Below are 22,154 nucleotides of genomic sequence, written 5' to 3'. Positions count from 1 at the left end.
TCAGCTTTTGGTGAAGCCTCAGGAAGCTTTCAATCATGTCAGAAGGTGACGCAGGAGCAAGTACATCACATAGTGAGAGTGGGTGCAAGACAGGAAAGGGGGAGATGCCACACACTTTAAACAATCAGATCTCACATGAGGTAAGAAAGTTAAGAACTCATTGATTCACTCATTCTTGAAAGGACAGCACCAAGATATCCACCTCCATGACCTAAATACCTCCCACAAGGCCCACCTGCAATACCAGAGGTCACATTTCAACATGAGATTTGGAGGGAACACACATCTAAACCATATCATGCTGCCCCTGAACCTCCAAATTTCATGTCCTTCTCACATTGCAAAATACAATCATCCCTTCCCAATAGTCCCCACAAAGTTTTAACTTGTTCCAGCATCAAGTCTAAAGTCCTAAGTCTCATCTGAGACTCATTATTTCCACCTATGACACTGTAAAATCAAAACAAGTTATTTATTTCCAAGATAAGTCTTACCATTCCAAAATGAAGAAGTTACCAGAAGAAATGGGCTATAGGCCCCACACAAGTCTGAAACACAGAAGGGCAGTCGTTAAATCTTAAAACTCCAAAATAATTTCCCTGGACTCCATGTACTGCATCCAGTGCACACTGGTGCAGCAGGTGGGCTCCCAAGGCCTTGGAAAGCTCCATCCCTGTGGCTTTTCAGGGTGTACCCCCCATGGATACTCTCACAGATTGGAGTTGAGTACCTGCAGCTTTAAAAACACTGGGGTTGCAAGTTGCCAGTGGATCTACCATTCTCAGGTCTGGAGAGTGGCAGCTCCCTTCCCACAGCTCTGCTAGGCAGTGCCCCACTGGGCACTCTGTGTGGAGGTCCCAACCCCACATTTTTCATCTCCTCACTGCCTTAGTAGAGTATCTCTGTGGTGACTCCACCGCTGCAGCAGGTTTCTGCCGGAGTGTCTAGGCTTTCCATATATTCTCTGAAAATTAGGTGAAAGCTGCCATGCTTCTTTCAGTCTTGCATTCTGCACACCTACAGGCTTAATGCCACATAGAAGCTACTAAGGCTTATGGCTTGCACCCTCCGGAGCTGTGGTGTAAGCTGTACCTGGGCCCCCTTGAACTGAGGCTAGAGCTGGAACATCCTGGATGTGGGGATAAGCTTCTCAGGGTGGTGTAGGGCAGTGGGGCCCTGGGCCTGGCTCCTGAAACCATTCTTTCCTTCTAGGCCTCTGGACCTGTGGTGGGAAGAGCTGCCTGGAAGATCTCTGAAATTCCTTGGGGCCTTTCTCATTTTCTTTGATATTAGCAGTCAGCTCCCTTTTAGACATGGCAATCTTTCTAGCAAGCGGTTGCTCTGCAGCCCGCTTGGACTCTTCCGAAGATGCTTTTTTTTTATCATAGGTTCTTAGAAGCAGTCAGGCAACATCTTCAATGCTTTACTGCTTAAAAATTTCTTCTGCCAGATACACTGAGTCATCATTATTAAGTCTGAACTTAAGGACATGAACATAGACAGAATTCAGCCAAGCTCTTTGCTAAGGCATAACATGGGTGATCTTTACTCCAGTTCCCAAATAAACTACTCATTTTGATCTGAGACCTCATAAGCCTGGCCTTCAGTGTCCATATTTCTATCAGCATTTTGGTCACAACCACTTAATAAGTCTATAGGAAGCTCTAAACTTTACCACATCTTCTTGTCTTCTTCTGAGCCCTCCAAATTCTTCCAAATTCTACCTGTTTCTCAGTTCCAAAGCCTCTTCCACATTTCTGGATATCCTTATAGCAATGCCTCACTCCTCAGTACCAATTTTCTGTGCTAGTCCATTCTAGCATTTTTATGTATTAAAAAAATACCTGAGAGTGGGAAATTTATGAAGAAAATCGGTTTAATTGGCTCACATTTCTGTAAGCTGTACATAAAGTATGGCACTGGCATCTGCCTGGCTTCTGGTGATACCACAGGTAGTTTTTACTCATGGCACAAAGTCAAGCAGGACCAGGAATATTCAAGGCTAGAGCAGGAGCAAGAGACAGAGTGGAGAGGCGCCACACTATTTTAAATGACCAGGTCTCAAGTGAACTAGTGGAGTGAGAACTCACTCATTATTGCAAGGACAGCACCAAATCATTCATGAAGAATTTTCTTACATGATCCAAACAGCTCTCACTAGGCTTAACTCCAACACTGGAGGTCACATTTCAACATGAGATTTGGAGGAGACACACATCTAAACTACATCACCATTGGATAAGGTTTTGGTTAAGTTGGTATAATGACCCAATCTCTCTATTCCTGGTCTTCTGCTACCACTTCCCCCAGCTGCCCTCTTGAGGTCCTCCTGACTCACACCCTCCTTCCAGCATGGTCAGAGGGTTCCATGAGCAGAACCACCATTACTCCTCTCAGGTAAGCAAGGACGTTCTCTGGAGGCACTGGAACACACACCAAGTTCATCCACAGTTTGTCAGGTCGGTGGCTGGATACATAGGGCCAATGGGCCCTGTACAATAGGGCACAGCACCCCATCGGGTTAATCCTACATGTTTACAGTCTTCCAGTGTGTCTGCCTGCCAGGCAGTCCACATCTTCTACCATCCCAGGAAGCATGTAGGCAGCAGTAACTGGGAATAAAGATTGGTAGTTTTCTCAAGGACATAAGAATGGTCTATGATGCTGTAGTTTCCCTATTTGCCTTCCATTCACTGCTCACCACTCCCTTTTGTGCTTCTCTGTGCACCACCTACCTATACATGCCCCCTCAGGGGCTCCTCCAATAGTACCCCTATGCCCTGTGTGCATGCTGCTCCATCCAGTGACCCAGGACCACATTTTTACTACGTTGGAATGAAGTATGTATGATCCAGAGGGTCCCTGACATTCAGAATCTATGGTTGAAATGCCTCCACCAAGCATCCTTTTGTCAAGGCTTTCTTCAACTGTTCATTAATTTTATCTACTATAATTGTTGCCTGTGGATGGTAAGGCAAGTGGAAGCTCCAGCCAATGCCAAACATGTGGGCCCTCGGTGCTTGGGCTTCAGCAATGAATGCCGGGCCTTGATCTATTTGACTGGCATCGGGGTAACCAAAGTGCAAACAAGAGGAGGAAGCGTTTAGTTAGCCAAGGTCATCTGCAGATCTGTCCTCCTGCGCTAACATCCATCTTCTCTTGCACGGAGGGTAAAGCCTTTTTGCTTCTTTATTGCATTATTATTATAAATATAAAATGGTATGTACTCTGTATAGTAACAATTTTTAAATATTCATTTATTAAATGCTTACTGCTGAGGTCATGTCAAGAAAAGATTTTCTCCTTAGAGAGCCCTCTTAAATCTTCATAATCTTTTGTGTATTGTAGGCACTGAACTAAAATAATATGTATTGAGTTAGGAACCAGTAAGTGGCAGAAAAAATAGCACAAGAATCTTAGAAAATTTCAATAAGAAATCATTTCTGGCTTGAGAACAGGGAATGCTTGAGGATTTGTGGGGCTTGAAGCTTTTATGATTTGTGAACCTCTTTTCAAGAAATAACAATACAAGATTATAAATGCAATATTAAGTATAAAAGGGAACATTTATTTCGAGTGAGACAAGTAAATTAATACAATTACTTTTTTAGAAAGCTGACAATTTGCACAAAAACACAAACTGCAGAAAAATAACATATTTTTGTTAATTAGCTGCCTGACACCCTCTTTCAGGAATTTTTCCCTATGACTTTTAGCTCTTTACTAGTCACTTCATATGACATCAACTTTGCAATGACTTTTTATATAGCAAGAATAGAAAGATAATTTAGTACTGTTTCTATCATGCTTGGTTGGAGTTTCTTCTTTTCATTAAAGTAGTTGTTTTCAGTGATACAATCATTTTTGGTAATATCATGTAATTTTTAGGATTAATGTCAAATTTGGAAAAATCTCTTTTGTTTCTTATTTATTATCTGTAAGATTTGAGCTGATTTCTCAGACTTCTTTTTGGCCTAGTACTTTTCAAACATTTTTCTTCTCTAAGCACAAACTTCTAGAGTGAAGCAACATAGAAAATGTTCATTTTACAATCACAATCTCTCTATGTGTACTTTTGTGTTATAGTTCCAAGTGAGTTCACACAACAGATGGTAGAAATATTCTTAGAAACCATCTTTACTTATACATTAGTACTCATATATTAGTAGAAGCCACTGAATGGTTTTAAACAGAGGAATGACAGATCTAACTGATGTGCTTACCTGTTAACTCAAGTACCCTGAGGAGCAGTTTTGGGGGGTTCATTCTGGTAAGTACAACCCCCACGAGCCTCTTGTATTCCTTATATCCATATTCAGTCTTTTAAAAAATGATACAAAAGTGTTTCCCTACAACTCTTTCCTTTTTGGACACTAAAAATGTATTGAGCAGATTTCTTTAAGCCATATAGGCAAGAATGGCAAATTCCATTTCAACAGAAGGCAAGATGGATGGTGTGGCATATTTTGTTTTAGTTAAATTCTGTGCTACCAAAATTAAATATGTGATTATTACATCTTGATTTATAGAGACCTACACTAAATTCTGAAAAAAAACATAAACAATTACATTATTTAAAAATTTTTCCCCAGTTCTTTTGTTCAGTTTTGATTATAAACATATTTTCTGTTAAAGATTATTTCATCTACTTTCTAAAACAATCAAGAAATATATGAAGAAAAAACAAACGATTTTACCAGTCTAACAAATCGAGTGTCAATTTTTTTTTTTTTTTTTTTTTTTTTTTTGAGACGGAGTCTGGCTCTGTCGCCCGGGGTTGAAGTGCAGTGGCCGGATCTCAGCTCACTGCAAGCTCCGCCCCCCGGGTTTACGCCATTCTCCTGCCTCAGCCTCCCCAGTAGCTGGGACTACAGGCGCCCGCCGCCTCGCCCGGCTAGTTTTTTGTATTTTTTAGTAGAGACGGGGTTTCACCGTGTTCGCCAGGATGGTCTCGATCTCCTGACCTAGTGATCCGCCCGTCTCGGCCTCCCAAAGTGCTGGGATTACAGGCTTGAGCCACCGCGCCCGGCCGAGTGTCAATTTTTAAAGCATTTTTATATTTCCTTTCAGTTTATTCCTGGAGCCTGACTTATTTGTACTTGAAATCATAGTATACGACAATTTTATCTTCCCTTCTCCTACACTTAATATTGCATCATGGGCATTTTCCTTGTTGCTATCATCGGTGGCTACATAAATATTTCATTGAGTGGGTGATGTTAATTTATTTAATAACTCCTGTTTTTCAATTATTAGACATTTGATTTTGGTCCAATTTTTTGAGAACTCATTTATTCATTATTACTAACTTTTTGTTTTTAAACTTTTATTGTTTTAAAAAACACATGACATTTTCCAGTTTAACCATTTTTAAGTGTACAGTTCAGTGTACAGTTTAAGTATACATGCACATCGTTGTACAACCATCACTATCATCCATTTCCAGAGTTTTTTTATTTTCCCAAACTGAAACTCAGTACTCATTAGATAATATCCTCATTTCCCCTTCTTTCAAACCCTGATAACCACCATTCTACTTTCTGTCTCTATGAATGTGGCTATGCTAAGAAACTCTGATTCTTGTAAAAGAAACTCTTGCAATCATATATCATTTGTCCTTTTGTGACTGGCTGTTTTCACTTAGCATAATGTCTTTGGGATTCAACCATGTTGTTACATGTGTCGAAATTTTCATTTTAAGACCAAATGATACTCCAATGTACATATTTACCACATTTTGTTTATCCTTTCACCCGTGATTAATTGGGTTGCTTCTACTTTGGGCTACTGTGAATAAAGTTGTTAAAAACATGGAACAGTTATATTATTGAAAATTTATACTGCTGTCTCATGCATTTGCTATACTTCATTTTATTACTCTGATGATTTGCATCAGACATCTGCCTCCATGTAGAAGCCTCTTGCTTTGAGCAACTGCTTTATAATGTGAAAGTAATGGCTTGATTGTCTATGTAATACCACCATCTCTTGGTCATGGTTGAGTATGCATGCGTGTATATTTTCTGTTCTTTCTCAGGAAATGATCAAGGTATTAGTAAATGTTGTGAAACTAAATTCGTATTTAGAAAACAAAGATGAAGTAATCAGTGATTCGTCTCTACAGCGATTTTGGGAAATCTCTTCTCCTTGTGTCTTGTAAGAAGTTCTCAACTTTCATTTATTCACTCTGAGCTACATAATCGAGGGTGACAGAGTTTTTATCTGCATGATTCCACTTGTGCTGCCTGTGTATTCTGGCAGACATTTCTCTTCAATCATGTCGAGTGCTTTCTCCAAAGCCTTATACTCCTTTTCAGCATAGCGATTCAGACATCCCTTTCCAGTTGTGTGTGATCAATGAGTTGAAAATCTTTCACTCTTAGTATATATAATAATAAACACTTTTAACATAATTTAAATTTTTTAAACCTGTTATACAAGCAATGTTGTGGTCAGTGTGATTGGAAAGTCAGCCCAAAGTAACAGAAAAAAAAATGGCATAAAGTTTAAAAACTTAAGCCTGCCTATTAAAATCTAATTATTTGCCTAGCTTCAATACAGGTAAGAGCTTCCCTGTTTAGTATACAAGTTGTCGTTTCAGTAAGTCAGAGAGAGTGTATGCTAACCTACTGCATCTCCAGGTGTTTGGACCTGATTATAAGCTTGAAACTTCATGGTTTGCATCTTGACTTAGCTGAGAGGGTATGATTATTATTTAAATAAAGCTCATGTTTTATTTTGGTGGAAGCTGTCAAAATGTCAAATGTATTACTCTGTTTTTATGATTTCTATGATCCACATAATTTTCAAATTCCTGAAACAAACACATGAGATAGTACAATCTGTTCTACCAGTATACATCACAATTTATCCCCAGTGAAAGTTTTAAAATTGGACTGGCACATGGTGCCAGGGTCCTGTCTGTGCTCCTTTTACTATAAGAACAAGCTGCTGAATAACAAGTGGTATAGCACTAAAATCTAATAATATTTTCCACTTTCTCAGTCCATTCCTGGCATCAATAAATACAAGTTAAGTTTTATGGTAGGTAATTCCTGAGACACAGATCGGTGTAAGATATTTATTAGTATTTATGAAAGTATGTCCTTGGTATCATAAAAGAGAGAGGAAGGAATTGGGATGAAGAAGTTGAGCCGCTGCAATGAAGGTTTGATTGGCCCCAAAGTTAGCACCACGGAAAGTTCTGAAACATAATGGTCTGTCACTATCAGAGTTTTCTATCACAGGGCAAAATTAGACCTTTATACCCATCCATATATTGGTGATTAGATGTGGGCCATACAGGGAACGGCATGCTCTTGGATGAAGTACTGGCTCTCTGCAGCTGAGGCAATCCTAGAAAGATGAACAGCTGAAGACCCACTGCCAATAGATAGCACGTGGTGGGAGATGGTCGTGAATCATTTGCCAAAACAATGGATAAATGGTCAAACTTGGTTGGTTGTATTTGTTGAAAAATTGTATTAGTCACTGAAAAATTTTGACCATGGAAGGAAAAAAATAATTAACAATGCCATCCTATAGCTAAACCTGCCATTTCCAGTTCTAAGTAATGTAAGCCTACAAAATATTTATGTTGTGCTACAGCTCACAGCTGTCTTTTCAGGCCCTTACATCTTAAATAAAGAGGACATTTTTTTTTTTCCTGCTTAGATTCAAGCTCCACCATATTGGTTTCAAGTAGAAATTTCTCTAACATTTCTAATCAGTCACTTCTACCACCGTTAACTTCCCTCTGCTAAGAATTCTCTGTGTTAGTGAGATTCAAAACAGGTAATATTTTAAGTGTTTGCAAAACATGATGTGCAACACAATTCTCCAATATAATCATAACCATCATCAAAAGCATATAAAGCTTTGAGTCAAAAACTCGATATGATGCACAGATCTGCCATTTACTTATTCTATGACCTTGAATGAGTCATTCAAAACTTCAAGTCATGTACTTCAGCTAACCCTATGTTGTTAACTCAGTATATTAATATTTCCTCATCCCTTTGTGAACATAAAACAGGAAAATGGATGTGATGGAACTTCGCCAATGACAAAGTATGACATAAATGCTACGAGTAGCTTCTTAGTTCTGGGCAGGCAACCCCCTTTCATATCTCAGTGTGCATATCCTAGTTAGATTTCCTTTAGGAACACACTGTTATTTTTATATGTTAATCAACTCTTGCCGTTTTTTTCTTTACTTTATGAACCACTGCTTCTTCATCAGCAACATTTCCTGGGTCAACAGTAAATGTTTTTAATTGTTGTTTAAATTCAGCACCCTCTACATCAACAAGAAGTTAGAAAGGGTGTGAAATTTTAAAATTGTGTATACATACAATTACCCACCATTCATATTGTTATATAAACAATGTATGTATCTGGAATATTATTTATATATAAAGCCAGAATTGGAACATGAATAAAAAGATAACAGTTATTAGCAATTCCCTGTTCTTTTTACCCATTTACTTTTATATAGCAAAAATCATTGTCACCCTCTGATCCTTTATTCCTAGCCTCATTCTGTGTTAGGATCAGAGCCTCCTTACTTTTTCCTAGGATCCGTGCTGTGCAAAGCAAGATAGGCCATCCCGCGATGAGACTAGACTGGCATGGATAGGCTAGTTGCCTAAAAACTTCAGCCTTCTAAAAGAGCTGCTCTTTCTAGACACATATATTATAATGAGAAAAATCATGGAAGTGGATAGCTCAACAAAATAGATTATTTCTTTGTAAGCCACTATGTTGGAGCGGAGAGTAGAGATGAGGAAATGGACATGAAATAGGAAAGTTTTAATAGTGAGAAGTGGCAGGAACAGTATGAAGGACTAGGGGTGAAGGAACTTCAATGGAGAGCACTTGTCAACAAGAACAAGTCAGCACTTCCAGGAGTCCATAAAATACTTTGAATGGAAACAGGGATGAGAAAGGGGTAAAGGGACATAAGGCAATTTCTATCCCTCATAACTGGACTATTTTTCATGCCATTCTGATTAAAGATTATCTTTAATTAAAGACAATCTTTAATTAAAGATTAAAGCTTATGCCTGTAATCCCAGCACTTTGGAAGGCCGAGGCAGGCAGATCGCCTGAGGTCAGGAGTTCGAGACCAGCCTGGCCAACATGGTAGAGACCCGTCTCTACTAGAAATACAAAAATTAGCCGGGCATGGTGGTTCACACCTGTGATCCCAGCTACTCGGGAGGCTGAGGCAGGAGAATCGCTTGAACTCAGGAAGCTGAAGTTGCAGTGAGCCAAGATCCCACCACTGCACTCCAGCCTGGGTGACAGAGCGCGACTTCATCTCAAAAAAAAAAAGAGAAAAAGAAAAAAGTTTGTTTTGTTTTCTGGTTCTTCCTAGAAGTTTTTTTTTGTTTTTTGTTTGTTTGTTTGTTTGTTTGTTTGTTTGTTTTTATAGACAGAGTCTCACTCTGTTGCCCAGGCTGGATCTCAGCTCACTGCAACCTCTGCCTCCTGGGTTCAAGTGGTTCTCCTTCCTCAGCCTCCCGAGTAGCTGGGATTGCAGGTGCGTGCCACCATGTCTGGATAATTTTTGTATTTTTAGTAGACACGGGGTTTCACCATGTTGGTCAGGCTGGTCTCAAACTTCTGACCTCATGATCCACTTGCCTTGCCCTCCCAAAGTACTGGGATTACAAGCATGAGCCATCACACCCCACCAGAAGTTTCCTTTTTGTATTCCTTTGAGCAGATAACTTTAAAAGAAAGGACTATCTGGGGTTAAATGTGAGGTCTGACCTCAGGAGCCTTGGCCTACGGTCAGGACCATGCTTTCTTTGAAGAATGTGTTCTAGTCTGCTAAGAGTGGCCAAGCTCTATGAGAACTATACTTAAATGAAGCAGAGGCAGATGAGTTACCACTGACTCACCACAGTCATGCAATTTTTTGTTCATGAAGGTTTGGATGGAGATTAAGTAGGAGACTGACAGCCTGGGATCTCTGGAAAGGTGACTTGTCCAACTTTGTCTCTGACATCTGAACAACAGCAGTGAATCAGTCATTCATCAATTAGCAGTATTAATGCTCAAATTTAGATGTGTAACAGGGTACACATTTCAAAGTAAGGTGAGAGAGTGTTATGACTCAGAATTCAACCTCTGGGGCTTTGGATCCAAATTCTTCCTATCATAAGCCATATTTCTTTTGGAAAGCCACTTAAGTTCTCTATGCCTCAATTTCAAACTGAATAAAATGGGAATAATAGGCCCTGTCTTATAGACTTATATTAAGCAAGGAATGCATCTACAAAAGTAAGATGCTTGTTGCAGTTCATGTAAGATAGTAGTCAATAAATGTTATTTATTATTGTGTAATTATGACTAATATTTGGAGTCAAACAATCCTTAGTTGAAAGTGTGCTTCTGCCACTTGCAAGGTATATAAGTTCATGCAGCTTATAAATCATGGAGCTGGTTTTTCATAAAACACTTGACATGGGAACTGGCATGTAGTGAAGCACTTTATAAGCTTCTTCCCAGCCAGGCGCGGTGGCCTGTAATCCCAACACTCTGGGAGGCCGAGGTAGGTGGATCACAAGATCAGGAGATCGAGACCATCCTGGCCAACACGGTGAAACCCCATCTCTACTAAAAATACAAAAAATTAGCCAGGCGTGGTCGTGGGCGCCTGTAGTCCCAGCTACTGGGGAGGCTGAGGCAGGAGAATGGCATGAACCCGGGAGGCGGAGCTTGCAGTGAGCCGAGATCGCGCCACTGCACTCCAGCCTGGGCGACAGAGCAAGACTCCATCTTAAAAAAAAAAAAAATTGCTTCTTCCCTTTCAAGATGGCATGTCAAAGTAAACCTGCTTTGAAGAGGAAACAAGTCTTTTTTCTTGTTGCTCCTCAGGAATCAACCCTTCTAATACATGTGCCCCAATTTTCTTTCTAGAGAACCTTCTCTATTGAAGGTCTATGTGGTCTGGTTGGATCTGGTTGTATATAGCACAAGATTTGTCACCATGGTTGGCCCAGGGTTGCAGCTGTTACAATACGAACCCATGAGAGTTAAATCTAGAGATCCTTCCAAAGAAAGGAGAAGGAAGGGGTGAAAAGCTGGTGGTAGGAACAGCATGACCTGCTCAGGGCATCTATCAGTGGCCATTGTGTGGGGTAAGATTGCCTGATAACGAAGCTAAAAGACAGAAAAACAGAGTCAAGAGGAGAAAGAGTGTGCTGATTACATCACAGGGGGCCCTTGACTTACAGGTTCATGAAAAAAATGCATAGCCCTGAACTTCCTTAGTACATGAGTCAATAATTTCATTTCTTGCTTAAAGCAGTTTAATGGACAAAAACAAGCAATAGGGAAAGGATTCTCTATTTAATCAATTGTACTGGGAAAACTGGCTAGCCATATGCAAAAAACTGAAACTGGAATTCTACCTTACACCTTATACAAAAATTAACTCAAGATAGATTAAAGACTTAAATGTAAAACCCAAAACCATAAAAACCCTAGAAGAAAACCTAGGCAATACCATTCAGGACATAGGCATGGGCAAAGACTTCATGGCTAAAACACCAAAAGCAATTGCAACAAAAGCCAAAATTGACAAATGGGATAGAATCAAACTAAAAATCTTCTGCACAGCAAAAGAAACTACCATCAGAGTGAACAGACAACCTACAGATTGGAAGAAAATTTTTGCAAACTACCCATCTGACAAAGGTCTAATATCCCGAATCTACAAGGAACTTAAATAAATTTACAAGAAAAAAACAGCCCCATCAAAAAGTGGTCAAAGGATATGAACAGACACATCTCAGAATAAGACATTTATGTGGCCAACAAACATATGAAAAAAAGCTCATCATCACTGGTCATTAGAGAAATACAAATCAAAACCACCATGAGATACCATCTCACACCAGTTAGAATGGCGATCATTAAAAAGTCAGGAAACAACAGATGCTGGAGAGGATGTGGAGAATTAGCAATGCTTTTACACTGTTGATGAGAGTGTAAATTAGTTCAACCATTCAATGTGGCGATTCCTCAAGGATCTAGAACCAGAAATACCATTTGACCCAGTAGTCCCATTACTGGGTATATACCCAAAGGATTATAAATTATTCTACTATAAAGACACATGCACACATATGTTTATTGAAGCACTATTTATAATAGCAAAGACTTGGAACCAACCCAAATGCCCATCAATAATAGAATGGCTAAAAAAAAATGTGGCACATATACACCAAGGAATACTACGCAGCCATAAAAAAAGAATGAGTTCACATCCTTTGCAGGGACATGGATGAAGCTGGAATCCCTAATTCTCAGCAAACTAACACAAGAACAAAACACCAAACACCGCATGTTCTCACTCATAAGTGGGAGTTGAACAATGAGAACACATGGACACAGGGAGGGGAACATCACATGCAAGGGCCTGTCTTTGGTGGGGGAGGGCAAGGGGAGGGAGAGCATTAGGACAAATATCTAATGTATGCAGGACTTAAAACCTAGATGACAGGTTGACAGGTGCAGCAAACCACCATTGAACCTGTATACTATGTAACAAACCTGCATGTTCTGCACATGTATCCCACAACTTAAAATAAAAAACAAAACAAAACAGTATAATGTTGATTTCATTCTTTACAGGTACAAGTTCTGAGCAATAAAAAGTATGTTAATAGTTTAGTAACCATTGTATTTTCCTTCAAAGATGAATGCTTACCTCCTACTTTAGGATATATTATTGTTATTATTGCATGTTCGTTTTTTTCATATTCTTAAACTATTGCAAAGATTTAGTGTTGTATGTGGTATCATATTGCCTTTATTAAATACTTAGCTATGCCATATGTTTTATTTTATATTTTTCACTCAATCTGAACATTTAGGCACAAATTGCCACTTTGACAATTACTTTGATATGGTGACAGCCTCCAAGTACACTAGCAAGGCCACTATCCAAGAACTAATGGAAAAGAAAATCTTTGAGACCAAATTAAGATGCTCGATTTACATCATTTTAAAAACTAGTTTAAATACACAGCCAGAATTAATGCACAAGAGAAGGTACAGACTAAGATAGTGAGTATACGTGTATTGAACTTACATTGTCAATAGCCAACATGACTCACAGGTGATTCATGACATATGATCTATACTTACCATATCCTTTGGGTTTCCCCTACGTCTTAGAAGGTATTGAGGTAAATTGCACACATTATGCCCATTTGTTCCTTATATTAATCTGGGTTCTTCAGAGAATCAGAGCCAATAGGATATACATAGAGTGAGATTTATTATAAGGAATTGGCTTACATGCTTATGGAGTCTAAGACCCACAGTCTGCCTTCTGTGAGCTGGAGAAACAGAAAAGCTGGGAGTATAAATTCCAGTCCAAATCCTAAGGTCTGAGAGCCAGGAGTGCCAGAAGTGCCAACAGTGTTAAGTACCAATGCAAGCACAAGAGAAGACTAATGTCCCAGCTCAAGTAATTAGACAGAGAGAGAGAAAAGAGAGAGAGAGACAGAGAGAGAGACAGGGAGAGACAGAGAGAGAGAGGAAGAGGAAGAGAAAGAGGAAGAGAGAGAGATGGGGGGAGAGCAAGAGAGAAATTAAACCTTCCTATTAGATTTTGTTCTACTGGGGCTAGCAATGGATTCCTAGATGCCACCCATATTGGAGAGGTCCATCTACTTTACTCAGTCCACCAATTCAAATTCTAATCTTTTCTGGAAATGCCCTCGCAGACAAATCCAGTAATAATGTTTAACCAGGTATCTGCATATTCCATGGCCCAGTCAAGTTAATGAATAAACTAACAATTATATTCCCATATAAAAGATTGCATATACTTTTAAAAAATATATTATTCTGTATAACCACAGTACAATAATCAAAATCAGCAAGTTAATATTGATACAATTCCATTATTAAATGTGTGTGTGTATGTGTGTGTGTTTCTCTCTCTCCAAAACTGATACTTCCAGTTTCAATCAAATACCACAGGATTAAATCTAACCTAATGTTCTTTCTAATATTGAGAAATTTCACTCTCATTATCCATAATGTATTTATATGTTGTTACATGTTTACTTATTTACTGAATCTGTTAACACATATTACTGTGAAAAAAATAAGAAAATCTATTTTTTAAAATCTTTATGGGTATTAGTGAATCTAAAGGTTCAGCAATTTCTAACATTAATTACATGTGTTTATTTTGTTCTGCTGTGAAGGCGTGGCCTGCCCCTCCACACCCGTGGGCATTTCTCGTTAGGTGGAAAGAGGGACTTGAGAAAAGAAATGAGACACAGAGACAAAGTATAGAGAAAGAAAAAGTGGGCCCAGGGGACCTGCGCTCAGCATACAGAGGACCCGCGCCGGCACCGGTCTCTGAGTTCCCTCAGTATTTATTGATCATTAGCTTTACCATCTCAGAAAAAGTGAAGTGGCAGGATAATAGGATAATCATGGTAGGGAGAAGGTCAGCAGTAAGACATACGAATAAAGATCTCTGTGACATGAATAAGTTTAATGAAAAGTGCTATGCCTTGATATGCATATGCAAACATCTCCATAAACCTTTTTAGTGCATAAAGAGCAGCATTGCCGCTAGCACGTCCCACCTTTCACCCTAAGGCGGTTTTCTCCCATCTTAGTAAATAGAACATACAATCGGTTTTACACCGAGATGTTCCATTGCCCAGGGATGCGCAGGAGACAGATGCGTTTCTCTATCTCAACTGCCAAAAAGCCTTTTTTCCTCTTGTACTAGTCCTCCTCAGCACAGACCCTTCACGGGTGTCAGGCTGGGCGACGATCAGGTCTTTCCCTTCCCACGAGGCCATATTTCAGACATGGGGAGAAACCTTGGACAATACCTAGCTTTCCTAGGCAGAGGTCCCTGTGACGTTTAGCAGTGTCCCTGGGTAATTGAGATTAAGAGAATGGGGATGACTTTTCACAAGCATACTGCCTTCAGCCACTTGTTCAACAAAGCACACCCTGCACAGCCCAAAATCCTTTAAACCTTGAGTCACGGCAACACATGTCTCTTGCAAGGACAAGGCTGGGGGTAGGGTCACAGATTAACAGCATCTCAAATACAGAACAAAATGGAGTCTTTTATGCCTACTTCTTTCTATATAGACACAGTAACAGTCTGATCTCTCTTTCTTTTCCCCACACTGCTTATTTTTCACCATCATCGTGGTTACATTATTCATATGAAATTCCATAGGCTCTATTGTTTCTATTTTAGACCATTTCCTGTCCCCCTACAACTACCACTCCTATTGATTCTATGTAATCATTTGTTTGTTTACAAATGTAAAACACTACCATAATTCTAAAAGTCAGTTATATAATCAAAGTATATACTCAGAGCAGTATCAATCCTCTCCCTCCATTTTATAGTTTTCACCCTGATCTCACACATCTCTTGGAAGTAGCCAGTCTCAATATTATGTAGTTAATACTTCTGTTTCTTTTTGCACAAATGAGCAAAAACATGTGTATATCCTTATTTTCCTTCCTGAGTTGAATATAGATAGTAAACTCTAGATTATTTGCTACATCCCAGTATACTGACTTGTAGAACTCTCATTCTGTTTTAATAGGTCCACATTATCCCATTTTAAAGGTGCATCGTAGTTTATTAAACCAGCTTTCTATAGATGAACATTCAAGTTGCTCTCAATATTTTGTATCTATAAAAATAATTTAATAAATAAACTTATATTTGTATACTTTACTATAGTTAGAGATAAATTTCTAGAACTGAAGTTGTTGGATCAAAATGAAAATATTAATACATAGATAGTTTTGTTGTCTATTGCCAAATTTCTCTCAAAAAAGATTATACCAATTGATATTCTCATCAATATATTATACTATAGTTCAAGCAATCTCTTAAAAGTGTTTTGTTTGCTTTTTTGGCCTCCAGTTTGAAAGAAAAGAAAAGAATAAAAACATTTTTAAAAGAAATATGTGTGTACTCCTCATACCCTGTGAGATTTGATGGTGTGAAATATTAACTCAAGAATCTAAAAATCCCCAAACATTAAGGAAATATATCTATTTAGCGATCTATACCAAATTAGAAATGGGGATATATACAGTTATAAAAGATTTTTAAATTTTGAGAAAATATGTATTTGGGTTCAAAACCCAGTTATCTATAAGTTTCAACTCTTGAAGACTATCCTTTAGTGACTCCATTGCGCCTCCTCCTCCTACATTCCAACTAGAGTAAAGCAGTAAGACTAAGATTGTGATTCTGGCAAAACTGTGTGAATTACACAATTCCAACTCTGGGAATATTGTCAATATGCTTATCATCTCTAAAATCGAGATTTTTCAATCTATAGAATTGATTCTAACTCTATTTAATTTGCTGTACACTGTTAGGATTAAATAGAGTAACCTACTAAATTTTTACAACCTACAAAATCTTTTGTAACCGACAAAATCTTTGCATCTGAAATAGGATAAGCTTCAAATAGCTTTTTTTTCCACAAAGAATTTTGGTAATTGAGGTTTGATTATATTTCTACTTTTAAAAATTTTGCTTTCCTTTTTTAAATCAATTAGTACCATAAAAATTTATTATACTATTTTAATTACACTTTTTGTCAAAAATATATTTCCTATTGCAACATATTTTATGTAATTTCACTTCAATATTTACAAATAAAATATAACCGACAGTCATCATAACACACAAATCTTAAAAATTATTATTTTAAAAATGATTCTAAAATGTATCTGAAGTTTTTTTGTTCTTCTCAATAAGCATTAGCCATAGAAAAATAACAAAATGATGTTTTTCTCTGATCTTATAATGGAAGTGAGGAACATTATTCTTTGACTCTTTCGGTGTAGGTAAAAATTTCTAAAATAGACTTTTCTTTGTAAACTAAAAATGATTAATAGTAGAAAAGTTATATATGCCAAATTGTTTATGTATCAAAATTTAGGTACCAGTCCCTATTTCTAATAAGTGTTCTATAATTTATAATTTTGCATATCATGAGAGTTTTTAATCTTTACATAGACATTCTGCTATGCTTAAATGAAAGTGTTTATGACTGTCACAATTTAGTATAAAATTCAAGATCTATGTTGATTCTAAAATAAAGAGTCTTTATCTTGTATCTGGGTCTGGAAGACAAAAACCGGACAGTTTACACAGACTGTTAGATAAACTGTGTGCTTATTTTATAAACCAAAGTTTCTAAGTTAAAGCAGTTCACAGAATCTTTTTATCTTCATTCCTACTATTACCCCATGTGTGTTGTGCATAAATTTGTGCATGTCCCTGGGCATGAATGCAGCACAGAATTAAACTTGAGCACAGAATTCCTAGGATTCAAGACATTAAACTAAATTAGACAGCTTTTCAATTTAGCCTATCAAAATCACAAAAGAATACTTGCCTATTTATTTTGTTAGCATAACTTTCCTAGGAACAATTTCTGTAAGAATCTCTTAAATGTAGAGCCAAAACTGGACAACTAGTATTTTACTACTGTGACATACACTTATTTTGAAATATGTTCAAAATTTGCTGAATTCAGTAGTCTTAATTTAGAATCATCATAGGTTAAGACTGAAAAGGTTAGGAGGTAATCTGATTTAACATCAATACTCTAAAATTTACAGTTTACCCCAAAATATTTACAGTTGCAACTATTAAAAACAATGGCATGTACATTCATTTATTTATTTATCTGTTCATTCTGCATGGAGTAAATGCCTACTGACAGAAAATGTTCTGGGCTCTACATAATTGAACAAATTAGGCAATGATTTCTGCCCTTGAGTAGATTATATTCTAAAATAGGAGAAAATTAATAATAAACATAACATATGGAAATTACATACTGTATTAGAAGGTGATCAATGTATATAAAATAAAATGTAGAGCAGAAGAAAGTGGGTTGGGAGAACTTGTCAAAATTTTTGCAAACAACATCTTACTTGTTGCCTAATAATTCATTACATATGGGTTTCAGAATATATTTAATTCCACTCTATTTTGTATAGTTAAGCTGTTTCAAATCATTATTCAAAATTTGGAAAATGTAAATCAAAAGTTTTGCTAGCTAGAGATAATTTCTTTTTGCATTTTATGGAATTGTGTTAATGTATGTTCATTTTAAATATTAATCTTAATATTTAAAATTATGAATTATGTACTCTAAATATAAATTAATATAATTTAATATTTACATTAATTATAATTTGGATTAACTGTAAATGGTGTTTACAGTTTGAGGTTCATGTTTCTGAATATGAAATTATTTACCTAACAAAAATTATATTACATATTTATAAATGCAGACACATTATTAAAATATTTACATAATAATGCATTGCTTCTTTAGGCAGAAAAATAGTACTCCAAATACATTATCATTAAAATAAAGAACCTCCATATTCACGTGGGACAGCAAGCTGTGGACCTCCCATTTATGCTAATCAGAGTTCTGCTTCATAGCATTGGAGAAAGAAGCCTGCCTAATTTTCATCTTCACTTACAGTCACGTTTCGAAAATGGGCATAACTATGGTTCAAATTTCTCTGCTATTTATTGTAAATGCCAAGTAGTCACCTGCCTTCACAAGTCTCTACTTGCTGGTCGCTCTGCCAGGAAGTCCCTTTCCCCAGATCAAGCAGAGGGGCCCCTTCCAACAACACAGGTCTTAACACAAACATCATCTCAACAAAGAGATTTTTCTTTTCATGCTACTGGAGTAGCCTTTACTTTTGGTCACATTCCCTCATATCACCCATAGAACTGAAGGGAAATTGTTTATTTTGCTTCCTTATTAACACCTTGTCCTCCTACCTTAGCATGCCCAGCTTCTGTCTGTCTTGGTCTCTCTATAACCCCAGTCTCACCTGAGTAACCGGCACATAGTAAGTGCTCAATAAATATTTGTTCAATGTGGAATAAATAATGAAGAAGATCCTAAGTTTCTGATGACTAAAATATTGCAGGCAATTTCTTTTTCTCCATAATTTAACATTTTTACTCTACTTGAGTTTTATTTGAAAGATTATATGGGAATTGACAATTTGTGGAGAAAGAAAATGTATTTATGTCTGAGTAGAGGAGAAGAGAGTGCTATAGTGCATATTACAGTATAGTATAATATAGTAGGTTTCGTATCCCTGTTAAGATTATAAGTGGATCTCGATTGCTAGGGTTTAAATTCTAACTCAGCCACTTGTTGGGGCAAATTACTTAACTCCTCCATGTCACATAATTTTTGATCTACAAAATCAAAATAAGAATAGTATTCACCTTATAATGTCATTGGAAGGACTAAGTGAGTTTATTCCTCTTAAATATTTCTGATAGTACATAGTAAATGTAAGACAATAGGGTTTTTATTATTATTTAGTGACTATAGTTTTCATTCTTGTGATGGCACTTGTGCATATAATATAAAGAACATATAATCCCTATATAACCAGAAGTTGTGAATAAAATTGCAATTAAAGTACTAATTGCATCTTTAATTATACCAGTGTTTCCCCTGATGGTATAGTTGTTTTCAGAGACGCATTTGGTAAGTCCTATTATACAAAAACAAAACATTAAGTAAATATGGACTATTTCAAAGATGCTGAGTATGTGAAAGCTGAAAACTGTATTAAGTGGAAATTATACATGGCACCAGCAATGCGCTTCATCCTCATGTTCCTCAGTTTTGTGATTTATCTGTGAAATATTTCCATTGACTTTTTAAAATACATAAAATATCAAAATTGAGATTTGCTAAAATGCACTTTAAATATACTGTTCTGCTCTTTACTTCCCATTTCATAAAAAACAATATTTTGACTACCTGGATAAGTAGTGTGAGTTAAATTTCACCTAAACTTAATATGTGATAGTGACTTAATAACTCCCTTGACCCAGGCATTCGCCCACACTTAAATTAAACTACTGCCATGTATGGAAAAGTATATCTTATTACACTTGAATATTCTGTATGATATTCCTCAGACTCTCTTAACATTTTAAAATTTCTACAATATGTATAAATAAAATTCCTTGCTTATGACAGCCTGTGTTAAAATATCTGCTTCATCCTTGATATGGTTTGGCTGTGTCCCCACTCAAATCTCTTCTTGAATTGTAACTAACTCCCAGAGTTCCCACGTGTCTCTGGAGAAACCCTGTGGGAGGTAATTGAATCATGGGGGCAGGTCTTTCCCATGCTGTTCTCATGATAGTGAATAAGTCTCGTGAGATCTGTTTTACAAATGGGAGTTTCCCTGCACAAGCTCTCTCTCTCTTTGTCTGTCGCATACATGCAAGATAAGACTTGCTCCTCCTTGCCTTCCACCACAATTGTGAAACTGCCCCAGCCACGTGGAACTGTAAGTCCATTAAGCCTCCTTTTCTTCCCAGTCTTGGGTATATCTTTATCAGCAGCATGAAAATGGACTAATACAATCCTAGTAACGGACCTTTCTGACATATGAGATTTGACAACTCTGGATTTAGACAGAAAAGTAGTTCGAGACATAGAACCTAAAAACATTTAATTCCCCAAATACTGTCCCTGATTTTGTCTGGGGTCTTAAGCTACATCATAAAATTCTTACTTTCTTACTCTCATACTCCTAACACCTAGCAACAAATGCTTTATACCAACTTTGTACAAATTAATTCACTAGGAGCTTTTCCCATGTATGACCTGACACATTTCCGCCTTTAAAGAAATTACTGTTTAGTAAGAACGATATAGACTAATAACTTTAGTACAGAATAAAAAGTGTCATCATAGTAACAATTAATAGATAGTAATGGCGGAGAATTTATTACATTAATAAAATCTAATATAATAATTTTAAAGCTTATTTTAGGTGATTCCTATAATTATATCATGCAGTGCTAATAAAATCTCCATTTTACAGACAAGGCAATTGAGGCACAGAGAGTTTGAATCATGTATCTGGGGTTATTCAGAAAGCACGTAATAATGAAGCTGGGTTTCCTACCCAGACAGTATCTGAATCCAGGGTCCAAACTTTTAGTTACTCTGCTAAAATCAGTGTATGAATATCATTCTAAGAGGACAGAAGCAAGATTTAATAAGCTTTTAGGTGGGATGCAAAATAGAGAACTTCCAAAGAAAATAACAGAGAAGCTACAACATTTGAAGTGAGTTTCAATGGATGTATAGTTTTCTGGACAAATGATCAAAGAAAAGATGTTTTGTGCAAGGAAAATAGCCTGAACAAAAGCAAAGAAAGAGGGGCTGATGATAGTTGAAATTGTTGAAAACATTTATTTGCCTCATTAACAATGTCCAAATTAATTAAACTAGCATTTAAAGCCCAATATTATCTTCCCTTAGCCTAAATGTCTAGTTCCATCTTTCACTCTTGTCTTCTACTATGTAATTTACATAATGTAATATGCACTTCCTTTCACTATCTTCATGCTTTCCTACTGCTATTGTTTCATTTATACTATTCCATCCATATGAAATCTACTCTGTAGATTTGCACCTGTCCATTTTAAAATAAAGTGTTCACCACTTAATCTCCAAGGCCGAGTTTAGAAATGCCTTTCCCTTTACGAAATATTTCCCTCAAGGAAAGAATTTTCCATATCCACCTTATCCAGTTCCGTAGCCCTTGCATTCTCTATTCATCTCCGTGGTACTCATTATTCCACCATATAGTTTATGCATTATTTATCATTCTGTACATCCATTAATAATTTTCTATCTACACAAATTTTTACCAGACAGTTTTCTTAGATGGAAAAGTTTTATAATAGCAGTAAAGATATTGGGCTTCATAGTCTAACACAGTTCAATGGGAATACTAATTCTGCTATTTGCTAGCTTACCAAGTAGCAAGTTAATTACAAAATCTGATTTTCTCATCCCAAAAGCGTGCATTAAATACCTCCCTGAAATCAATATTTTGAAGATTAAATTGAGGAGTAAATATAAAACCCTTAGCTCAATGTGAGCATCAATGAAATGGTAACTGTAACTATTACTGTTGTTGAGATAAACAGAAAGTTCCAGTGGCAGACATTTAGAAATAATGTATGAAGAATTAAGCAACATTTCTCAATTTTAGTGTTGATGTTTATTGTATACAATCATCACTTAAGG

The sequence above is a fragment of the Macaca mulatta genome, chromosome 14, assembly GCF_049350105.2.
Source record: "Macaca mulatta isolate MMU2019108-1 chromosome 14, T2T-MMU8v2.0, whole genome shotgun sequence".
NCBI lineage: Eukaryota > Metazoa > Chordata > Mammalia > Primates > Cercopithecidae > Macaca > Macaca mulatta.
Note: the sequence above shows the minus strand (reverse complement) of the source record.